Source organism: Portunus trituberculatus, chromosome 29, assembly GCF_017591435.1.
Source record: "Portunus trituberculatus isolate SZX2019 chromosome 29, ASM1759143v1, whole genome shotgun sequence".
NCBI classification, from domain to species: Eukaryota; Metazoa; Arthropoda; class Malacostraca; order Decapoda; family Portunidae; genus Portunus; species Portunus trituberculatus.
Window position 1 is genome coordinate 6071012 of NC_059283.1, and position 7500 is coordinate 6078511.

Genomic DNA, 7500 nt, shown 5'->3' on the forward strand with positions numbered 1-7500 from the left:
CTCCCTCCTTCCGCGCCGCCCACAGGAGATGCTGGGTAATAAGCTTGCTAGTGGTGGTGGTGGTGGTGGTGGTGGTGGTGGTGGTGGTGGTGGTGGTGGTGGTGGTTGTTGTTGTTGTGTTGTTGTTGTTGTTCGTGGTGGTGGTGGTGGTGGTGGGGTCTGTAATAAGATTGATTTATGAATGGAAGGTGTTGTTGTTGTTGTTGTTGTTGTTGTTGTTGTGGTGGTGGTGGTGGTGGTGGTGGTGGTGTGGTGGTGGTGGTGATTTATGAATGAAAGGTGGTGGGAGTTGTTGTTGTTGTTGAAGGAGAAGGTGGTGGTGGTGGTGGTGGTGGTGGTGGTGGTGGAAAATAAGGAAGAAGAAGAAGAAGAAGAAGAAGAAGAAGAAGAAGAAGAAGGAAGAAGAAGAAGAAGAAGAAGAAGAAGAAGAAGAAGAAGGAGAAGAAGAAGGAAGAAGAAGAAGAAGAAGAAGAAGAAGAAGAAGAACAACAACAACAACAACAACAACAACAACAACAACAACAACAACAAAAAGAAAAGAAAAGAAAAGAAAAGAAGAAGTGCAACAAAACAAAACAACAACAACAACAACAACAACAACAACAACAACAACAACAACAACAAAACAAAAAAACAAAACAACAAAAACAAAAAAGCAACAACAAAAACACCACAACCACCACCACCACCACCACCACCACCACCACCACCACCAAACAGCAACAAAGGAAGCTACAGAATATAACACGAAGGCGGGCGGGATTATCTCAGCGGGAGGGGACGGGGCGCCTGCGGACACTCACACCTTTCCTGCTCACCTAAATTCATATCAACACACGCCGCGCAGACCGTCACACTAGTTACGTTCACCGCGGTGCTTCGAAGCAAACAGAAACCGTGAAACGGTTCATAAAATTGCTCACTTTAACTACATCCGGATCTGTGTGTCTGTGTTGATGTTGTAAGCCCTTCTACTTCTATTTTTTATCTTCTTCTTCATCCTTCTTTTTTATTTAATTTGTTTCTGTAAGTTTTCGCTCTTTTTAATCTTATTTATTTTTCTCCTCCTTTTCATCTGCTTTATTGTTATTTTTTCTCTTCGTGTAGTCTTTAATTATTTTCCTCCTCTCTTTTCTCCTCCTCCTCCTTCACTTCTCCTCTTTCATTTATAACATTACTTCACATTCTCCTACACTTTCTTCCATTTCCTCCTCTTTCTCCTACTTTTAAATTCATCTTACCCCGATCTCTTCCTCCTTGTTACTTCACTCCTCCTCCACGATAAACTTCCTCCTCCTCCTCCTCCTCCTCCTCCTCCTCCTCCTTTTACTCCTCCTTCACCTGCACTTTCATTTCGTGCTCCCATATTTCCACAAAGTCTCACGGCTAATCTAGATGCAAGTCGCGGCTCTCCATCACCACCGCAGCGCCCGCCGTGGCCATCCGCCTTCTCCCTCGCTGGACGGAACGGTAGCGCGCCTCAGCCGTAATGGGTTTATTGTCACGCCTTCGGGCATCAGAACACTCACAGGACCTCACCGCTTCCTCGGGGAGCGGCGCACTCGCTCATTAAGTCAGCAGAAGGCGTGTAAAGATTGGGTTTTATGTGAGGCAAGCCGCGTTGTAAATCTCTCCCCGACTTGATAACAAGCCGTGCCGGGAAAAAAAAGTTCACCAGCCGTGGATCACACAACACCTCACGCCTCCCTGCCGCTCCACGCCACCATACACCGGCGCCCGCCAAGCTAACTCTAATATTAATGTCAGCGTGAACAGGCGGCCTGCTCCCCCGTGACTGACGCTCACAACCTCTACTGGGACACGCTGCCGCTGGGACTCACTATTTAGAAGTAAGACTCGCCGGGGGACTCCATAAACAAAGTACTCACAAAGATTGAAGACTCACTAGAAGGGCTCAAGAACTAGAGAATCACAAGGACTGAACTCACTATGGGGACTCACTAGGTCTGGAACTCACTGAACTGGGGACTCGGGTGGACTGGACACGTCTAAAGGGAACGTAATATGAATTGGACAGAACTGGACGATTAATAGATCCCGTCACTCACTTTTAACTAAGAACTCAATGGTACAGGTAACATAGGTAGCGAAACAGGAGAAAGTAAGACTTATCATTCCCACCACACACACACACACACACACACACACACACACACACACACACACACACACACACACACACACACACACACACACACACACACACACACACACACACACACACACACACACACACACACACACACACACACACACACACACACACACACACCCTAAACGCTTCAAAAGGCTTCACTCTCACTATTAACAAAAAAACAGTGCCACAGTGCCAGATTAGTGCCGAGATGGACGAGGCAGCGTTATCTAAATCCCTGGCTGCTTAACGAGGGAGGCCACTGCGGCAAATATATGCTATGTTAGGCTTAGGTGCCGTCCATCATAGGCCCATGTTCTGTAACACTTCACTCTCTCATTACTATTCCCAAAGACCGTACAGATTAGCTGAGTTCTCAAGAGTGTTCTGCTAATAATGTGATGCTAATCTGCCACTAGAACCGCAGAAACGCCCTTAAAACACACCTAACCTAACGTAACCTAACTTAACCTCACAAACTTGAACCTTTTAGAAGTAGTGCTGCGTGTAGTGGTGTTTCAGAATATGGTCGTATGGTTTGGGCGGATGAGCGGGCGGCGTCTCCCATCCGTCTTGCCTCGCCTCCCTTAGTGTCTAATTTGTGGCGTCACGGGCGACAGTAGCGCCACTCCCACTCACTTTTTGACCCCTGGCACTCCAATCTCGCACTCATTTTTGCTGCCTGTCTTTACTTTCTCATTTTTCTTTTTCCACTTTTAAGCTCCTCTCGTTCTCTTTTTTCCCTTCTAGTTTCTTTATTCTGTTCTTTTCTTCATTGACTTTGTAATTTAGCTCTTTTTTGCTGTCGGTTTCTTGCTTTTTTTTATATTCTGTGTTTAAGTTCCTCCTCTTTCTCTTTCTTCCTCTTAATGTTACTTTCATCACAAATTTCTTTATCTTCTCTTTATGATCTGTTATGTACATTCTCTTTCTCCCTTTTCTCTCTAAGACTATCTAGCTTTCATAACTCATCGTTTTTCTATCCTTTATTTAAAAGCCCCCTCCTTCAAAATCCTCCTCCTTTCCTTTTCTAAATTAATCTTTTTTATTCTCTATCATATTCTCCCTATTTTTCTAGTCTCTACTTCTTACATTCCCATCACTACCTTCTCTGTCTATCACCCTTTCCCTTCTTCATTGTCCTCCTGTCTATCACTTCTCTTCCCTCTTCTTCCTTTCTCTCCCTATCACCTATCACTCCCCTTCTCCCTCTTCACACCCCTACCTTTCTTTGGCAGGGTGAGGGCGCACATCTGCATCTTGACACCTTGAAAGCATCGCGACTCACTCACAGCTTTGATCTTAGAAGTAAACACTCAGATGCCTTCTCTCTTCCTGTCCTCGACCCCTCTCTCCTGTCACCTCTGTCCCCTCATTGTGTATACTCTCTCTCTCTCTCTCTCTCTCTCTCTCTCTCTCTCTCTCTCTCTCTCTACGGTATTTAGCAAGAAACGTAAGAAAAAAGAAAATGGCTTAACACTAAGAATATTTCGAGTAGAGAACTGAAGACAAGGAGGAGGAAAGGAGATGCAGGAGAATTTTCCCTCCTCCTCCCTTTCTCCTTCCCAAAGAAACAGGCAAATTTTCCCTCCATATACCCACTCACCTCTCCCTCTCTACCTCTCTCTCCCTCCCTCTCCATCCCTCCTAGTTCATCCCAGGTTAATTGGTTGTTGAGTCTCAGGTGTAGCATTGCAGGGCCCGGATCACCTCACCTGCTGATCGCTAACTAAACATTGAGCTCACCAATTACAACATAGATTGGTTGGCTTCGTTTTCTGCCTCGGCTTCACTGCTTCGGAACGCGGTCGAGGCAGAACACTGTTTTTTTTTCGATTTTGTCAATATTTTCAGTTACATATGTAGAGATAGTAGAGTGTTTTATTTTTTCCTTATGCTTCGTTCTCATCAATGTGTTTTTCTTTCCATATATGTTATCATAATCGTATGTTGTTTTTGTTTAGCTTTCCTTGTCATTGTGTCCTTATAGTAACTGATGTAAGTAGATTATTATTTTGTATTTTTATATTTTCTTTTATATTTCATTTGTCAATTTAATTTTTGTCAATATTTGTTAATTTTTAGTAATTGAATGATTTTTTTGTTTTGTTTAGAATCATTGCAATTACACATTCATTTTTTTTTCATTTATTTGTTATGATTCATTTCCTGCCGAGGTCTTCCTTATAGATGAATCAATACTAAGAAAGAGAATCGATTCCCCACAATTATATATATACATCATTTTTCGTTCCCTTCGGCAATTTTGAGTATTTGATTACAGCGTTTTCATTGCAACTACATCCATTTTAGCTCCTGCCCTCACCAATATTTTTTTCTGTGGATTAATTGACGGAAATAACGTTTTTCCTTCCTTTGTGTAAACGTATTTATTTTCCAATGCAACTTTTTTTGTTCACTTGATATTCTATTGTATTATATATGATACGAAAACTAAACTGACTTTTTTTGCCATCTCTCTCTCTCTCTCTCTCTCTCTCTCTCTCTCTCTCTCTCTCTCTCTCTTTCATATCCATTAGTTATTCCTACATCCAGCATAGGAAAAATAAATCATGCGTATAAATGTATAATAAAGGAAGAAGTGAGCAAAAAATAGAAGGAAATGAGAGATAAAATAGAAAGATAATGAAGATTGATCCTGCGTAGATAGGGAAGAGAGGAAGAAAAAGATGGAAGATGGGGAAAGTAGGTAGAAGAGAAAATGGTAACAGAGGGGAGAGAAAGGGAGGAGAGACTGAGGAAAGAGGGAGAGGAGGGAGAGGAGGGTGAGGAGAGAGTGAGGAGGACGAAGGGACAGACAGGTAAGTAGCTTCATTACAGGAGGAGAGAGAGAGAGAGAGAGAGAGAGAGAGAGAGAGAGAGAGAGAGAGAGAGAGAGAGAGAGAGAGAGAGAGAGAGAGAGAGAGAGAGAGAGAGAGAGAGAGAGAGAGAGAGAGAGAGAGAGAGAGAGAGAGAGAGAGAGAGAGAGAGAGAGAGAGAGAGAGAGAGAGAGAGAGAGAGAGAGAGAGAGAGAGAGAGAGAGAGAGAGAGAGAGAGAGAGAGAGAGAGAGAGAGAGAGAGAGAGAGAGAGAGAGAGAGAGACTAATATTCATTAATAAAACCAGCAGATCTGAAAAATTTCCCTTACCAAACAAAACAAGAATTAATTAAACAAACAGAAAATATAACAAATAAAACAAACAAACCATACTCTCTCTCTCTCTCTCTCTCTCTCTCTCTCTCTCTCTGGTATTTACTTCCGAATTGTTTCCCATACAGCTAACAGTGAGTGAGAACTGACCTATGCTTCTATATAACTCTGAAACTCTCCCCTCTCCCTCTCTCTGTCTCCCTCTCCCTCTCTCTCTCCCTCTCCCCTCTCCCCTCTCCCAAAGCCGACATCCGCCACGGTCGAGTGAACAATCAGTGTCAATTTGTCCAGGATTTTGTGATAATGATCGCTGTAAGCCTCTTATCTGTACAGGGGAGGGGGGCGGGGGGAGAGAGGGAGGGGGGATGGAAAGGGAAGGCAGGTACTGTGGTTTCCTTCTGGTGGGATGGGGAGGAAGGAGGAAGAGGAGGAGGAGGAGGAGGAGGAAGACGAGGACGAGGAGGAGGAGGAGATAGTGGTATAGAGAATTCTCCCATCATCAATTTTCTTGTCTCTTATTCTTCTTCCTCTTTTTCCTCTTTTTTTCAGTTCTTCTCTTTTTTACCATGCAATTTTTACCAGAGAGAGAGAGAGAGAGAGAGAGAGAGAGAGAGAGAGAGAGAGAGAGAGAGAGAGAGAGAGAGAGAGAGAGAGAGAGAGAGAGAGAGAGAGAGAGAGAGAGAGAGAGAGAGAGAGAGAGAGAGAGAGAGAGAGCTTAGAATAGACTGAAAACACATAAAAATACTCCACAAGAAAAGAAGAGAGAGGGAAAAAAGATAAAGGTAGGCTGAAAGTGACCATAGAAAAGATTAAAGCAGTGATTTGCCTGATTACAAACAAGATGGGACCGTCTCTTTAACAAGGGTGGTTGGGCAGTTAGTGGGCCGGGGAGCCGCGTACCCACAAGCCCCTTAGACCCACAGACCCAGACCCACAGACACAGACACACGGACACGGACCAGGTAGCCGCTAAGTTTATTAAGGGAAAAATGTGAAGGTAATTTACTTAAGAGATTTAAAACTTTCCACTCGACTGAAATGAAGAGTTGGATTTTGAGTCTCTCTCTCTCTCTCTCTCTCTCTCTTGAAGACACATATACACTAAAAACTCATCAATATGTTAATTTTGTTCGTTATTCTTTCTTCATCACCTTGACTATCGAAGTGAAGCGATGTAAAATGACACACGAAGCACTTAACACTAGTACTTACACACTTAATGGCCTCACACAGCGGGAGTCACAGGCACTTACTTATAATCTTATTTACTTAGCACACCAAGCGATGCACTTAAAGATGATGAACATAATAACAGTGCAAACAGTTAATATAGCGGAGGTAATAGTTTCAAATGGCTGATAAATGCATTACGTATGAGAGAGAGAGAGAGAGAGAGAGAGAGAGAGAGAGAGAGAGAGAGAGAGAGAGAGAGAGAGAGAGAGAGAGAGAGAGAGAGAGTCTATCAAATATCTCCCTTCTCCCTTGTCTCTCTACCACACTCCTTTTCTCTCCCCTCCTCTCACCACTACTCCCTTCCCTTCCCTTTTCTCCTTCCCTTCTCTATCTCTCCATTTCTTTTCTCTTTTTTCAGGTATCCCCTCTCTTCCTTCCTCTTCTCCCTCCCATCTCTCTTCGTTCCCTCTCTCTCTTTCCCCAGCAAGGCTCATTTCCACACACAAATGATCGCTCGCAACAATTACAGAGCCCAAGCAGTTTGTCACAGATAGCGAGGGCGCGGCGACCCCCTTCCCCCCTTTCACGCCTCCCAGACACTCACAGGCGCCCTTTCTTCACACGTACAGAGTCTTTGTGTTTTCATATTTGCTTCATTAATTTGTGGAGGTGAAATTAATTGCGTGTGTGTGTACGTGTGTAAGTGTGTGGCCATAATTCACCCGCTCCGCCACGCAGTCAACACCAGTCAAAGGTTGATTGTTCGCTCCTGCAGGTGAAAATTGCGCAGATGTTCGTGGCAGGTTCTTGCACATGTAGATCACATGGATAGGTAGATTGATGCCGAGTCTCTGTTTCTGTCTCTGTGTTTCTGCTTCTGTGTGTTCCTGTTGTGTTTCTTGTGTTTTTGTGTCTAAGTCTCTGTGTTCTTGTTTTTATTTGATTTTTGTATGTCTGTCTTTCCGTTTATCTGTCTCTGTATCTCTCATTAATCTATCGGTTCATCTACCTGTCTATCTAT